Raw genomic sequence first — 16569 nt, forward strand, 5'->3', positions numbered from 1 at the left:
ACGGAAATGTCACCCCCATTTTGAGGGCAAAATTTCCTGCCTCTCTTCCCCAAGGGAGTTTGATAAGCCCCATTACCAGAAGCTTTCTACAACACAGCTACAGAGTAGATCAGCTCTTAACATATTCCCTGCTTAAAACTTATTGTCATAACCTTATCACCAGAGAGGCACCTCTAGATATTTTTAGAGGTAATATCTGCTAGCACAGGAATTACAGTGCATTAATTAGCAGAGAGAGGCATACTGACACTCACAAGGTCAAAATACAACATCCATAATTTACACCTTGTTGGGAGCTACTGAGAAAACACAGCATACAAGAGCCATCACAAGATCTGCCATCTTTAAGAGCTCTGAGCACAGAGGCTTGCATCTCCCTAGAACAAACGGAAAATATAGATTCTCAGATGGACCAAATCCCCCCAGACAGCAAAACTCAGGGGGGGCTCTACAGGCATGTTGAGTCAGTCCCTAGAAGGTAACTCATGGGTTTGCAAGGCCATTGTCCAGCAGTCTGATGGCTTGGGGAAGAAAAAAAAAACACTAAGAGGTAGTCAACACTTGCTCTTCTGGGATAAACCACTAAGAAAATTTGTCTGCATTTTGGTATCAGTGGCCATTCACGCTCCTCAACAGACAAGTGTAGCCTCAGCCTTTCAGTTGATGGGGGTACTTTGAATCTAAGAGATGGAGCTGCCTTTTTTAATGACCAGTTAAAAGTAGAGAAAGTCATAAGTTGATTGGTCATACAGATGGGCAGATTCACTTTCCTGAGCCATCTAGATGTTCCTCAAGAAGTTCGTAACCTGACCCCACCCTAACCAGCCTTTCTTCTCCCAGAGCTTCCTCCACTGGGTAAAAGTTATTGGCAAGGAAGCGCCAGAGTAAGCTGGGCTGCGGCAGGACTTCCCGCACTTCCCACTGCGTGCACAGACAGCATCAACAGCGATGATCAGCTGCAACCTCAGAGCAATGGACCAAGAGCAGGTACCACTCGGGTTTCACCACTGCTGAGCAGGACAGCCCTGCTAGATGAGTGGATGAAGGAGGATAACTCAGTTCCCCTCCAAAAAAACCCCCGAAGCGCAGCTGCTCAGCGAGGGAAAGAGAACCACTGTGGGATGCAAGACTGACAGCAAGCCAATACTCACCACCATCTAGAGAAGAAAACTGTGCCATTACTTGCCTACAAAATGCTTGATCATGACAAGGTTTCAGGTGAAATTCAGCCATCCAGAGGTGGTTGATGGCTAGGTCAGGTATACTGAGCTTAGGTCAAGAAGGGACGCATTCATATGCATGACAACAGTTCAGTTAGACTTTCCGCAAGAATGGTTTACACCTTCTTCTCTGAACACCCTGGCCTACCAGCAGCCCTGCTGGCATCCCCATAAAGGCTCTTACCAGCACACCGAAGTGCACAGTGAAATGAAGAAAGTCTCTAACACCCTAAATACCTTTATGAACCAGCTGCACAGCCAACAGTACATCAAGGCAAAGATGACCAGCCAAAACTCTTGGCATCTTCTTTCTTACAACCACATCATTAAGGCTGGCAACTTCAGGATTATCATCCAGAGACAAAAAAGAAAAAAAAGATAGAATCCAAGGCATGAAGCAAGATAACTGAGCAAAAAAATCATCTGGTGACTTTGGAGAACCCACATCAGCTATTTGCTCTGCTGTAAAGCTCCGTGGTGACACTGGGTCTATCCCAGGGGTAGGATTCTTTGCCTCCAACTTTATCTATGCAAAAATGAGGTGAATCTCTAAGCAAATAGACATCTACAGAGCACCTGGTACGAAGGTCTGCTCACCCCATCCAACCTGAACCCTCTTCAGGGCGAGCCCACAGACTAAGTTAAATTAGAGGTCTGAATTTTTAGGCAGGCATCCCGAAACAAGACAAACTCTCATCCTTATTCTCCTAAGCTGCTTCCCACATGCAAAGCGGGAATAATCACACTTCCTTCCTCAGCCAGCAGTTGCACAGCCAAATGTTTCAAAGCCTGTAAGAAGCTCAGATAGTGCAATCACGGGAACATGGAAATTGCAGTAGACTCACTTCATTTAGCTTTCACTTCTTTCACCCCCAAATCTGATTCATAACAAACAAAAGGAGAAGCCAACATTTTTGCAAGCAACTTTGTCACTCAAGATCCCCAGGACTCCTTGCTAGAATTCCACTTCTGGACAGCCAGATGTAAGCTCTGAGGAAGACAGCCAGAGGCTGGAATGAGCAGCTCTCAGTAAACCACCCGTCCAAGTAAGCTTTACAAGCATGCCGCTTTAAAGTCCGTGCTGTAAAAACAGAGAGCTGCTTCCACCTTTGAAGATGGAGTGTGTGCTTTAAAACTGCCTAAAGTCAATTTTCTGGGTCCATTTCACATATTAACTACATCAGAGTACTGATAATCCAGAAAACACAGACAAACGGGAGAAAATCAATGCATCTTTATGTAGTTATTTGGAACACGTGAGGGCTAGCAACAGGTAGTCATAGATACCAACAGTCCAGCCTGTGGGACAAGAGGTCTCATTTCCACACCAAAGCTGTGTTAGCTCTTCAGCCAGTAGCAAAATTTCCATCAGCTGTGGCAGGACCAGTCGTGGGCCCTCCCCGCAGGTTATGGAAGAAATCAGCTGAACCATGCCTACAACCAAGCACTCGCCCCATCCCTCCTGGAGGGAAGGTCCAATGTCTTACCCAGCCTGCTACGGCTGACCAACACAAGCAGGACTTGAAGTGATGGCAGAGGATTGAGGAAGGCTCCAGCACCCAACTGCCCATGGCAGGATCATGGCTGAATGCTGCTGTTTGGGGCTGTCCTCTCTTGAGTCATTTTGTAATAAGAAAAAGTTAGGCAAGCATGTGGGGCTGCCCCTAAAATTTACAAAACACAACCACAACAAAATTTTAGTGATTTCAGAGTGAACTTTCCATCATGTTATCATCCTGGTAATGAACTTCTCATCACAATATTACTGACTAGACTCCAGCTCTAGGGAGCTGCTCCAGGAGTTTGTTTCCACTTTACGAAGCAGGAGAGACAGCCTCCTCCTAAGCCTGGCCGGAGATACCAGGGTAAAGCATACTGCAAAACACTGCAAGAGCTGGAAGCAGACACACAGTACCTGGTGTTGAGTTTGCAGCCAGGCTCAACTTCTGGTTACACCAGGACAAGGCCAGAGCAATGCCCTGGTTCTAGTTTTAGCAAGGAAGTCACAGCAGGTAGCTGTGGACACAGACCGGCAGCCTTGGAGTTGACGGGGCTGAGGGCAGTGCCAGCAACCCCCAGGTAATTCTTAGCTGTTGGAGAGGAACATGGTGATCACAGAAACAAGGTGATGTGCATCTGGCATGATGTGTGTGAACCACCAACCCCATCATTTGAAGGGGATACCATTGGATCACCTTCATGGAGACCATGTGCCACTCATGAGACTCTTAGTGCTCACACAAAACCTCTCCAATCCTCCCAGAGTCTGTCCCTGTGCAGTAATAGCTGTAGTTGGATAAAGTAAAAGAAAAGGAGTCTCAGTGATGTGCAATAAGAGCAACCTGGAAACTGGAATCCAGTCAAGTTCAGCAAGCATTGGATTAAAGACACATACATGCTGGTTTCACAGCATCACTACCACCTTCCCCATCAACAGTCCTGGCAGCAAATGAAGGCGTGGGATGAAAGCAAAGAAGACCCCTTTTCCAGTCCTCGGGTCTCATAGGAGCTGGTGGGAAAGAATGAGAACAGCAGCAGCTCATCAGTTCTGGGTGCTGGGCTCAGCCTTTTGGGTACCAAATTTGCTCTGGGGTCATGGCACCCATCCTCCTTAACAGTGGACACTGAGAAGACAAGTAGCAGCTTTTAGGAAGCCAAGGGACCTCCCAGTGACAGATATTCAACAGTAATTGAGCAGGGGTTACAACATTTTGCATCGGCTTTGCATCTCGACTGACCTGAGCTCAAACCAATCATTTCAAGGTTTGTGGCTTCCATATTCAGGCCTCAGTTTTAGCCTAACGATGCATTACCTTGAGACACAGAAGCAGGCTGCGATGCATCACAGACTTATACAAGCTGAAGACGCTTGCAAACTATTCTGGGCCTTTCTGTAAGCGAGTGATTCCCGTGCTGTGAGGTTAGCAATGTGAACGGGGCAGCTACGTGGAGAGCAAGACCAGCATTAGACCCTAGCAGCAACGCTGAGGAGAAACTGAAACCACAACAGTGCAATAGTGTCCAGCACAGAATTGTCTGCAAACCTCCCTACCACCCATTCTGCAAACTGAGACTTCCTCTTGACTTATTTTTAAAATGTTCTTTTTTACAATTACCATTTTTCAGGACAGGATCTAGTGTATTCTTGACAAACAGATAACAGGGGAATTCCACTTGCTACCCCCTTTAAAGCCATGATGTATTTTGATGCCGAGAAATACAAATCTCTAAATTAGTCCCACCGAGCCATCAGCGAGAAGAACAGTTGCGATGGGACCTTCTCTCTTTCTCCAAAGAGACATTTCTCTGTATGCAACCCCAGTGACTCACTGCAGGTCCTTTCCATCGGAGATGCTCTTACTATCAGCAAGACACTGCCTTCATCTCCATCTCCGGCTAAAAACACAGGCTGCGCCCTCCATCTCCATATTCTGTTATTTTTAGCTTCTGCAATGCAATGCTCTTGAACTGGTCAAGTATCAGGCTTTGGGAAGTGAAGGGCACAGGGAAGAAAGTGTCTCCTTGATGTTGTTAGAATAAGGTCTGTTACTTTTTGCAATGGTTTCTGAAGGAAACTGTGAAAGTCCCATTCCTGGAGATGCTGAAAGACAAGCTTCAAAATGAAGGGCAGGGAGAAAACATGCCCTGCTCCTCTGAGAGTGGGAAATAGGATAACTGCAATCACAGAAAGGCTGCTGTAAAGAGGAAGAGGATCATCTGCGCCCATGTCCTTGAAGGCACAACAAGCAGCAACAGACTCCAATCAAGTGACAGCGGGACAGCGGTCCCCGCTGCTAGGCCAGGGAGAGACCTTCAGCAGCCCTTCCAGTCCTGATGGCCCTTCCAGTCCTGCACTCCTCCGTCCCCATCACCATTCCAATCCTCCTGCCTGAGGCAGGCGAGCAGCTACAGAGGACTGTGGGAATTTCCTGGATTTCACCATTGTAAAGTACAACTTGAAGCTGAACAGTAACTTCCTAAAAGAAATCCAAATGAAGAAAAAAAAAAAAAAATCCAGCCCTACTCTGTGCGTCTTTTTATCTCCCCTCCATCAGCGCTTTGCTCACCTTCTGACACACCAGACCAAGGTGGGCAGGTCTGAGCAGCCGACGTTTTGCTTTCCGGCCAGGAGCACGGAGCCAAGCCCATCTCCTCTCCTCTCGCGCTCCTCGGTAACAGCAGCTCTGCTGCCAGTGCCACGCAGCCAGCAGCACCTCCCCACCTCCCTGGCATCCAAACCCCGCTCTCAGCCAGCCTGCGACGGCTGCGGAGAGATGACCCAGGACACCAGCAATCTCAACCCCATCTACGACCACTCGATGGGCTGCGTAGGTTTGGCAAAACTCAGCCGGGGTAAGAAAAGCCTCTATTTTTCTCCTCAAAAAATAGCAAAAATGACACATACCTGATCTGAGTAAGAAAAGACCAGTTAAATATACGCTCACTTTTCAGAGAGGAAACGTACTTGTTCCTGGCACCAATTATGAAAACCCCTCACCACATGATGCAAGAGTTAATTTTAGCTTGTATCAGTCTTTATCGCAACAGTGAAGGTTAAAGTTTCACGCAACATCACAGACAATTACAAGCTCAGTGTCAAGTTCAGCCCCAAGATTTAGGCTGGAGATAGCGACGGTGTTTGGCACAGCCCAGCTGGGTGCTGTCAGCAGTATGTAATGGAAACTCCAGGGCTGCTCTTCAGGGAAGGTGGAAGTTCAGCAGAGAAGTGGCTGTGTGTCACAGGAGAGGACCAGGGGAAAAAATAAAACATTCAGCAAATGCATAATTTAGAGGGGAAAGAAGAAAAAAAAAAAGTGTTTCCCAAAATAAAGGCAGCAGCCCAAGCTGCCCCTGCCAAGAAGGAAGTGAAGGACAAGACACAGTGTCAAAACGGTTCCTCCCAACGCTCCGTAGCGTGGCTGTTCAACCTGGTGGGACAGACTGAAAGGAGACATCCCTGTTGGAAGGGTCTCACAGCCACTCACACGGGACAAAGCGGATGAGGCTCCAGATATTTCCATGCTCAGCAGGAGACACCCTGCCCAAAAGCACATTGGACACCTGGGGTTGAGGTCCATGCCCAGAGGCAGCAGGCGCTGAGCTCCTTTCCAAGCTGAAGACTCTGGTGCAGCATCTTCGGCCTCAGTGAAGTCTTCAGCTTGGGAGGGAGCTCAGCACCTGCTACCTCTGGGCATGGAGCTCAGCGCTTGTTGTCCCATGTGCTTTCTATGGCAGTTGCTGTGTACATGGGGCTTCTTTGGACATGGCCCTCGGGGAAAATCCATTCTTACTACGCAAGGTTACACGTGGGTGGTAGTACCATATTTATGATAGCATCAAACACAAAGGGAAACAGCGATACCACGATAGCATGAAAAATTCTCATTGGTTATTCTTTGTTCCACTGACCCAGCACTTTCCTGTGCCTCTCAAAACTCTTCCTAAGCCTTCTTGCCCCCAGAAAACCATGTCATGTTGCCCCCTATGCTGCTACACTGGCTCACAGGGAAGGGTGGTGGGTTTTGGGGGGTTCGGTTTGGATTTGTTTTTTTTTCTATTGTAAAATCATCTATTAGCCTCAACAGGGGCAGGGACCATCCCCACTCTGCAACTGAGCAAAGTGGCACAGAGCACACACAAACAAGGGTCTCTCCCAGAGGGGACGCCAACCTCTGCCCCATGCTGCCTTCTCCCAGCAGCTCCGTTGCGATGAAGGACAGCCAGAGCTGATGCTAATTCCTTCAGCCCATTCGGAAAAACAAGTTTACACGTGAGATTTCAGTTGGCTCAGTCTCTGCTTAACTACTCCAGCTGTGAAACAAAGCAAGTGAGAGACAAAGCACTACAAACAAGCAGCGTGACCATTTCAGAAGGCTTTTTGTGAGCTTTAATGCCAAACCCACTAAACAGATTAACTTACAGCATAAACAAGCAAGCAAATCTTTCCCCCAAGGCCCTGTGTATCCAAAGGAACCTTTAGAAGTTGCTTCCTGCCATTGTGGAGGCCCTGCTGGGAACCCAGGAGCCTTTTCAGTCCCTGGCTTGGTTGCCCAAAACTTTCAGTTTACTTCCACCACCGCTGGCTGCAGCACCACAAAAGACAGATGGTGGCAAGGACGTTTTTGGCTGTTCCTCACCACCCTCAGGCCAAGGGCAAGCAGCACCGTGATTCACATGGGCTTCCAAAGCTCACAGAAGGATGCGAGCCCCACTTTGACCAGAGGACTTGGTACAACCACAGCACCACCATCACAATCGGTGAGAAGAAAGCAAGTCTCCAAACGCGAAGACAGACCAAGGGGAGGTGGGCATCCATCCAACAGCGGGATGAACAGCAGTGGCCAGCCCCACCAGGCTGCTCAGCCCCCGAGCACCCACAGCACTGAAATATCACAGCAGCATCCACACTTGCCATTGGAGAGGGGAACGACAAGCCTAGGGCACGAAACCTTTCCACTCCCTGTGTCCACCTCGGGGAAGAAGCAGGCTCAAGCTGTGCTGGAGGCCACTGCTGCATCCCAGATGTGACAAACCCTGCAGGTGTGGAGAAGGGCAGGCTGCACAGAGGGAAGATGCTGGGATTGGAGAGCTCGGGGCCATCCCATCACAGCGAGAGAGGTCCAAGACCCTGGGATTTCCATGGTTGAGGACAGGACCCTAAGTTGGACCATCCTTTGGCCTGGCCTAGTACAGTCACCAGAGCTACATCCCTATCAGCCCAAAAAGCCATGGAGAAGACAAGCTGAAAGGTATTTTCTTCACGTGAAGGCCCTATCCACCACTCTCCATCCCTTCTCCCTGGCATGGTAACTACATTTGACAGTGACATGACACCAAGAGCACCCCATCCCTGAAGTGTCTCCACCCAGGCTGGCACAGCCCTGACCAGCTGGTCTCCCACATGCAGAGCAAGTCCCCAAATCCCCCCAGTCACACATCACAGGTGCAAGGGGTGTAACAGCTCATGCAGCAAATGCGGCCTGAACCCCCTCCAGCCCGCGGTTCCTCCCATGATGGGCAGGAACATCACAGCACACGGGGCCGGTCCCCTGGCTCGGCTCTTCACTAGGAGCCAAGATCTTGAGAACTGGCATCACGGTGACTGCAAGTGCCCAATTTCCGCAGTCAAAGCCTACTCCCTTCATCCTAAAGCTCATGGTGGTTGGAGACCACAGGAAGCAGGTGGGATGCTGTTCAACACCCGCTAGCCTGCCACCACTTCCAAACCCAGCGCCACAATCCGGCAGCTCAGGGCCCACCACGATGGAGGTCCCCAGGCTCTACCCATGCCCTGTATCAGCAAAAGTGGATCTAGAGCCATGTAGCCATTCCTTCACACCACGTTCCCTAAAGGATTAGACACCCACCAGCATTCAGACAAGACCAAGCTGGGAACAATCTGCATTTAACGAGCAGTCCTTGGGGACCTTAGGCTCGTTGGCTTTGATTGCAATCCAGCTAATTGATCCAGCGAGGCAAGCCTCAAGCAGGAGCCCTCTGGGATGAGCAGGATTCACACACATGGAGGAGGAGGAGGAGCAGGAGCAGGGGTGTCGCCCAGCTGAGGTTTGCAAGGCTGGAGTTCGCTCGGTCGGACTGCAAAGCCTCTGCACCCAAGAGCCGCCGTAGCTCCATCACGCAGCCGCGGGCGGCGGGCAGCTGCAGACGGCGTGTGTACCGATTCGCAAGGTTTATCAACACAGACACCGAGAACGAAGAAACATTTGTGAAGTTTCACGTGTACAGATTGCCAGAAACAACAAGAAAAGGGAAATGCCACCTGAAAGGATGAGAGCTTGTTTGCAGAGAAGCCTCCGAGCCGAGGGTTTAAATAGACACAGAGCGATGGGGGAAGCAGCTGAAAGGGGAAGCGTTCCATCCAAATTTGAGGCAACAAAGAATGGGGATGAAAAACACTGTTGTGAGCTCAAGACAACACCGTCTTTCCGAAAGCAGGCACGCAGCAGCCGTACACCCATCCACCCAGCGCTGCATTGCAACAGACGCTAACACAACACTGAAAATGCCTCAGTGTTACAGCACAAAACCCTCCAACATCAGCTAAAAAAAGATGACCAATTCCCTGCTGCAGCAGCTGCTAAGGACAGTCACAAGACTGGGCTGAAGCTGAGCCATTGCTGCTCGGCCGGAGCAGCGTCGGGCAGCTGTGAGCGGCGTGACCGGGGGGACGATGCTCCAGCGTGCTCCTCCACTCCCAGGTGCCCTCATCCAGGATCTCCTCATTTCTGCTTAAACCCACCCCAAAATAAGGACCAGCAGCATCCGAGCCGCTCTCACCCCAAGCACTGCAGGCATTTTGGGCAACGAAACAAAGCATTTGAGGGAAAGCCAAGCCCCATCCCCGCCTCCCTTACGAACACGGATAGTCCCCCTGGGGCACCGAGAGCCGTTAATAATTGTCACAGCACCGCAGGACCGCATCACCCAGCCAGGTAGCGTTTTCCTATTCCCCTTTTAACTCAGCAAGAGGGTCACGCTCACATCTGTTGGCTAAAAAACAAAACACAACTCATCTGGAGCCCTTTTCACTGCCCGGCCAGCCCGGCACAGCTGGGGAGGGAGCGCCGGAGCCGGCTCTTCCCCGGGCACACGCCGGAGGGTTCGCCGGCCCCGTTACGGGAACGGTGTGGTGCAGGTGGGAGCGCTGAACCACACAGCTGCCCCGGGCAGGATCCGGCCTCCGAGCTCCTTCGTACAGCAAGAGACTCGAACCTGGGTGACCTCTCGGATGCGGCAGGTTACGGTCAAATACACCAATCATGCTTGCAAGGAGAGGACATCCGAGATGAAAACAGCCGAGCCTCGAACATGAAACCCCGCCACGCTGTTTCCAAACCAACCGCGCTTCCCGTAGCATCGCGCTGCCTTCGCGCTCGACGGAGCCAGCTCTCGTCCAGCTACGCATCCGCGACCTCAGCCGAGCATCTCCCGCCGCGCCGTGCCGGCGAGGGAGCGGATCAGCCGACCACAAGCCAAAGTGGCTTTTTTTTTTATTTTTTAATTTTTTTTTTCCAGTGGCAGAGCTTGAAATCAGAGATTAACAAATCTCAAGGAGCTCATGCCTGGCCACTCATGTATTCCAGATGCACATGCTATAGTTGCAGCTTGCCAAACAGGATACGAGGCATAAGAAAATAAAGCATTTTATCTTCAAGCTTTTCCAAGAGGGTATTAGAAACAATGGGGAGGAAATACAAAATTAACACTAGAGAAGAGCAATTGGCAGCGGCCCTCGCAAGTCTGTTCTTCATTACAAGGCTGCCTATTCAGTAGCTTTCATTAGGAAAATCGCGTCGCAGAGCCATTCCCAACAGTGTCCCTATTTCCTAATTAAGCCTCACCAAAGAGCCGCGTCTTTTAGTTACAGCACGGCATACAATCACAACAATTGCCATTTCATCGCACCCTGGCTGCTGAAAACCCAGCAATTAAAGCATCCGAGGAGTCACACGGGCGCGTCATCGTGGAGACAAGTTCTCACGTCGTGCTAATTGGCGACCAAAGACGAGATCAGAAAAACAGGAACGTCGCTTTTCGGTTTCCATGCTGGGAAAGGCGCTCGGGAGCTGCAGCCGCTCCCCAGGCTCCCACCCAGGAGGCCAGCGAAGAGGGCTCGGTGCCAGCAGCGAGTGGCAGCGGAAGGTCCTGTCCACCCCTCCGGGCTGCAGCGCAGGGCGATGCTCACCGCGTCCTCGTCACCACCGCACCCTCGTCACACCCCCGTCACCAGCTGCGCTGTCGGGAAGGTGACCACCTCTGACCCAACACGTGCAGCACCAGGTGGATGCAGCCTTGGGTGGTTCGCAGAGGTCACCTGGAGCCCCATGAGCGATGGCTTTGGATGGGTGGGACCCTCGCAAAGAAAGGGCTGGCAGTGGACCTGTGACAAAAATGTCCCCACGCCGCCTCCAGCCACAACAGATAAGGCAAGGATGGAGAGTCCTGCAATACCGAGCGTCTTCGTGAAGCGGGAGGAAAGTCTCGTAGAGAGGAGGGAAAGAGCGTGAGCTGCAGCTACGGAGCCTGGATTGCATTCACAGGTCACATTTTCCTCTGCTGCAGTCAGGAGTGACATTTTCCAGCCCAAAACACCTCCCTGCCTGAGCACGACTGCAAAGCGTGAAGCTGCAGTGAGGGAGGATGTGCGGGGCCGCAGTGCGATGCCTGGGGGGTGGGGGCACAGTTTCCATAGGAACCTCATTCCCCCTCCCCATCCTCTCACCCACTGCCCAGTGCAAGCTCAAAGCGCTGATGGGAGCAGAGCTCAGGCACAGCAGGAGCCTCCCGTCGCTCAAAAGCAACCTCGGGGCACTCACCTGAGCGGCTCTCCCCCAGCCAACTCACGCGCAATTTTTCCACTTGCAGAGTAATAACGCAAAAACAGGCAGCCCCGTCATGCCAGGAACAGCTCAGCGGTCACCCAAAAAAGAGAAGTCGAAACTACCCCAGGTGAGCTGCAGCGTGGCAAGGCCGCCGCGGTCCCCATGCCACCGGGCAGGTGTCACAGCCTGGTCCCCACCGCGCTGGCGGCGAAGCCACCGCCGCGTCTGGCATCCGTCAGCCCCGAGCGCTGCCGCAGCATGGGGAGCACGCCCTGACGGAGCGACGCACGGTACCTCTCCGCCAGGGCTTTTGTCTGGATTCAATTCTTCTTTCTCAGTGCGAAATTCACGTCTTTGTTTTCACCTTCAGCAAGAGGCTGACAGTTTGGGGTTGCTTTTCTCCGACTTCGGGTGCCCCGATCTCCAGGGGGGAAGAGGGACTGGACGGCTGCAGCACCCTCCAACACCAGAGCCGCGGGGCTGCCAGCGAGGAGCCCTGAGCCCCTACCCCACATCCACGCACCCTGGCATCACAGCTTCTCCCTCTGTGCAAACACCTCCGGCGCTTTTCACCCCCTTTCCTCTCACCCCGACCGGGCTGTGGAGCTGCGGGGAGCAGGAGAGCGATGGCTGCAGGATGCTGGGGAAGGCAGACCGGCGAGCCTCCCCTCCCCGTTCCACTTCAGTGGCACCACATCGTGCCAGCCTGGGGCCAAACGCACCGGGGGACCGGGCTCTGCGCTGCCCAGCATCACCCAGCCCAGCTCCAAAGGACACAGCCAGCCATCGCCCCAGCCCTCCGACCGCGCGTAGTCCCTGCAACTGAGGGATGTAACCACTGAAACCACCGCCGCTAGGCTCTCGCTCTTTATCTTCTCATCTTTCTAGGTTTAAGCTCTAATCTGAGCAACACCCGGAGCTCCAAAACACTTTGCAGTCGTGTTTCGGAAACAATTTGTAACTCCATCCAAGTTTTTGCTCTGAACAAGAAAAAAAAACCAAAAACAAAACAGACCCCTTCGACACATGCAAAAATTAAAGCGCTGACATCCTGCATATCCCTGGAGCTTGCAGGCTCTGCATCAAACCAAGATTCAGAAATTTAATCTAAATGGAAAAACTAAATAAATTGCAGCTGTTCAGCACCAGCTTCTTCAGCAGCAGGGGAAGCAGCACCAGCCCGCAGCTGCCTGAGCACCTTTTCGCTGCGTTGAGAGCAGCAGCAGCACCGAAAAACAAACCACGGGCAACCTTAACGGGTGCTGGGGTGACAGCGGCGAGATTTTAATAAACATGAAAACCAAGGTCTGAAATCTCTTTTCTCCCGCTTTCGTTAGCGATTTGAATCAGCCTAGCCTTTTCCTCCCTCAGGGCTTACACCGTTCGAAGCAGCTGAACATCTTTTCGGGGCGGCTGCTGCAGAACCAGCGTAGCAGGAGGCCGGGCTGGGTCTGGGCTCTCTCCGGTCAGCGCTGGCCACTGGATGGGAGCTGCTGGTGACACCGTAAGGCCACGCCAGCACCCGATGGGAGATGCTCCTTCGCGGGCACAACGACCAGCACAGGCTGGTGTGCGAAGTGGGACGGGGACATCTCAGGGCTGGCGCGCGTCCAGACTCCGATGCCGGAGGGACGACACGCTGCTGGGCTTGCCACATCCCAAACCACATCCTGTTGCCCAAGCAGAGCCCTCCCGAGGGTTACACCTCCACCCCTCCAGGGATGCGGGGACCCAGCCGAGGGTGATGGGAGCAACAGGCGACTTGCGGACCCTTGGGTCCCCCCATCCTGGCGAAGATCGCTCCCGCCGCAGCGACGCGGAGTGACTCACTGCCACCCCCGCCAGCAGCCCTGCCAAAACTCCGGGCGGGTGCTGGAGAGCCCCCGGGATTTCCCGAGGACCCAGGCACGGCGGGGTGCTCCCCTGGGGCCGGGCAGGGCCCCGCACCTGGGCCCCCAGCAGCAACTGGGAGGAAAACAAGTGCGCAGTCCCGAAATGAGTCACGGCAGCATCCCCACCCACGGGGTGACACCGGCTCCTCCTGGCCAGGGGCACGGACCCCCCCGGGCTGCAAGGGGACCCCGAGGCAGACATGATGCAGGGTTCCCCCTTCCAAGGCTGCAAGGACCCCAGGGACACCCCCCCCCCCCGCCAAGGGAATCCATCACAGGGGCTCCCTCTGGTTACACACCCCCCTCTGGGATGAAGCAGGAGAACTCCCCATCACACGGAGCTCGTTCCCCCTCCCCAGTTACTTCAACATCCCCCCCCCATCAAAAAAAAAACAACTCAACAGCCCCCTCCGGGCACAGCGGTGCACAGAGCCCTCCCACGGGACCCCCCCAGCCAACCGGGTGCACGGGCTCCCCGGTTACACGGACACCCCGGTTATCAGGAACCCCCTGCTCCCTCCACGGGCATCAGGTGTGCAGAGTGTCCCCCCCGCCCCGGTTACACGGACACCCCGGTTAGCAGGAACCCCCTGCCCCCTCCATGGGCACCAGGTGTGCAGAGTCCCGTCCCCCGCCCGGTTACAGGGACACCCCGGTAACACGGAGCTCCCCGGTTACACCGGACATAGCGGGTGCACAGCCCCCCCGCCCCGCTTACCCGGCCCCCCCGAGGCTCTCCCACCTGGGGGGCGGCTGCCGCCGGGGCTCCCTGCCCATCCTCGGCCCGGCTCGGCTCCCCGCCGGGCTGGGCTCGGCTCCGCTCCCCGCCGGGCAGCACCGGCGGCACCGGGCGGGCGCGCGGGCGGGGCGGGGCTGGCGGCGGGACCCGCCCCGCACGTGTGCGCCGAGCGGCCCCGGGCACCGCCCGCCCCGCCCCGCCCCCGGCCCCGGCCCCGCCGCCAGCCGGCCCGCTCCACCTGCCTGCGAGACACCCCTCCTGCCACCGCTCCTTCATCCGCACACACCTCCAGCCACCCCTCCACCCCTCCACCCATCCATCCATCCATCCATCCATCCATCCATCCATCCATCCATCCATCCATCCACCCACCTATCCATCCATCCACCCATCCATCCATCCTTCCACCCACCTATCCATCCATCCACCCCTCCACCCCTCCATCCATCCATCCATCCGTCCACCCTTCCACCCCTCCATCCATCCTTCCATCCACTCCTCCATGCATCCACCCCTCCACCCCTCCATCCATCTATCCACCCTTCCACCCCTCCATCCATCCTTCCATCCACTCCTCCATCCATCCACCCCTCCACCCCTCCATCCATCCATCTGCCCCTCCACCCCTCCAGCCAGCCAGCCATCCAACCATCCATCCATCCACCACTCCTTCCATCCACACAAACATCCATCCATCCATCCATCCATGCATCCATCCATCCGTCCATCTATCCACCCTTCCATCCCTCCATCCACCCAGCCATCCCTCCTTCCCTCCCTCCCGCCACCCTGCCGTCCATCCAGCTAGCCATGCCCTCAGCCACCCACCCCTCCATCCTTCCATCCATCCATCCTGACACCAGTGTGTCCCCCCACCACTTTCCCTTCCACCCTTCACTCTGCTATTCATCCACCCCTCCATTCATCCCTTCCTCCTGCCCTTCTGCCAGCCATCCACGCATCCATCCCATCATCCTTCTTTTCACTCATCTGCCCATCCCTCCATTGACCTTTCCTTCTTTCCCTCTGTCCATGCACCCTCCCAACCCTCCACCCACTGCTCCGTTCATCCACCTCTCCATCCCTCCAGCCATCCTCCCACCCCTCTCTCCCTCCCTCCACCCCTCCATCCTACGCCTTAGGTGAGCTTGTTCTCCTTCCTTCCCTACGCAGCCCTTCACACTGTCCCTGCTGGAAGAGCCCTCAGCACCTCCCCGACAGCAGAAAGCCACCCAGGGCCTGGGCTGGGTGACACCGGGCTGGGGACAGGCTGCCGATTTCTGCTCCGGTGGCGCCTGGGAATGGCCTTCTCCTGCTGCCTTCAAGGTGACTCCAGAGAAAGGGCCTGTGCCACCTGTGTCACCGGCAACACCGGCCCCCCACGCCGACACTGGCCCGGCTGCCACATGGGGCTGGTGGCCGGATCCGGCCCAGCTGATGTCGCGGGCAGCGGCAAGAACCCAGCTTTGGGTTTCTTTGCGGCTTTCGATTCTTCAGAGGAGAGTGACCGCTGCTGCTGATGCTCCGAGGCTCGAAAGCCGCTCGGGGGCCGAAACAGATGTGGGTTTCACAGTGAGATTCCAGTGAATTTTAAAAAAAAGCAAACCCAGTCAGAACCAAAATCCCCTGTAATTGGTGACCCATGGAGACAACCGGTTGCCGTGCAAACTGCACAGGACACCGGTCCTCAGCGCCCCGGCTGCCTCCCACGGCATCGCCCTGCACCCGGCGAAACCCCTGCCGAGGGGGGGACATGGGCTCGACCTTGGCCAGCTGAGCGGCCACCGACAATTCAGAAGAAATCCTCCAGCAGCAAAAATAGCAGGGAGGGGAAAGTCTCGTGTCTACGTCGTGGTGCCACCTGCCCGGACGCACTACCCTCCAAAACAGCCGAATATTCAAGCGGAGCGGGCTTTGTGCCACAGCCTCCTCTCGGCTTGAACTCTTCACGCGAGCTTTCAAGGCTGGGTTCAGGTTTTGGGACACCAGCCTGCTCTTTCCCATCCCTTCTGCCCCATTCCCACCTCCCAGTTTCAGACCCAGCTTTTCAGGCTTCAGAAGGAACATCAGGAGGGTGAAATCTGCAGAGGCCAAACGTCTCCGGGGTGTCGGAGCTGCAGTGTGTCCCTTCCCGTCCCCTGCCCTCCCCACCCAACGTGCTGTGAGCTGCTTGTTTTGCTCCTCGGGGCTGAGGAAGTCACCAAAGATGGTGGCTCAGGGGGCTCGCGCTGGCGGAAGGAAGCGGAGGAGCGCGGGGAGGTGCCGTGCCGTGCCCCGGCCACCGCCAAGGAGCCTGCTGCAGCTTGCAGGGACAAGAAAGACAAACAGCAGCATGGCGGTCACCGGGCCGGAGCAGCCACCTCAGGGAAAGGGCT

At 54.6% G+C, this 16569-nt stretch overlaps 1 protein-coding gene across 3 annotated transcripts in view; it reads right to left on the minus strand.

Moving 5' to 3' along the window:
• The window catches only part of PIK3R5 (phosphoinositide-3-kinase regulatory subunit 5), a 64428-nt gene extending 50169 nt beyond the window's left edge, over positions 1-14259 (minus strand). For 2 of the 3 annotated variants that reach the window (XM_075441144.1, XM_075441142.1), the window contains exon 1: positions 14174-14259. The gene's annotated coding sequence lies outside the window, so the exon portion shown is untranslated. The remainder of the gene's footprint in view (positions 1-14173) is intronic. The other variant, XM_075441143.1, reaches the window with a different exon arrangement.
• Positions 14260-16569: the final 2310 nt, after the last annotated feature.

The sequence above is a fragment of the Opisthocomus hoazin genome, chromosome 21 (assembly GCF_030867145.1).
Source record: "Opisthocomus hoazin isolate bOpiHoa1 chromosome 21, bOpiHoa1.hap1, whole genome shotgun sequence".
Classification (NCBI taxonomy): domain Eukaryota; kingdom Metazoa; phylum Chordata; class Aves; order Opisthocomiformes; family Opisthocomidae; genus Opisthocomus; species Opisthocomus hoazin.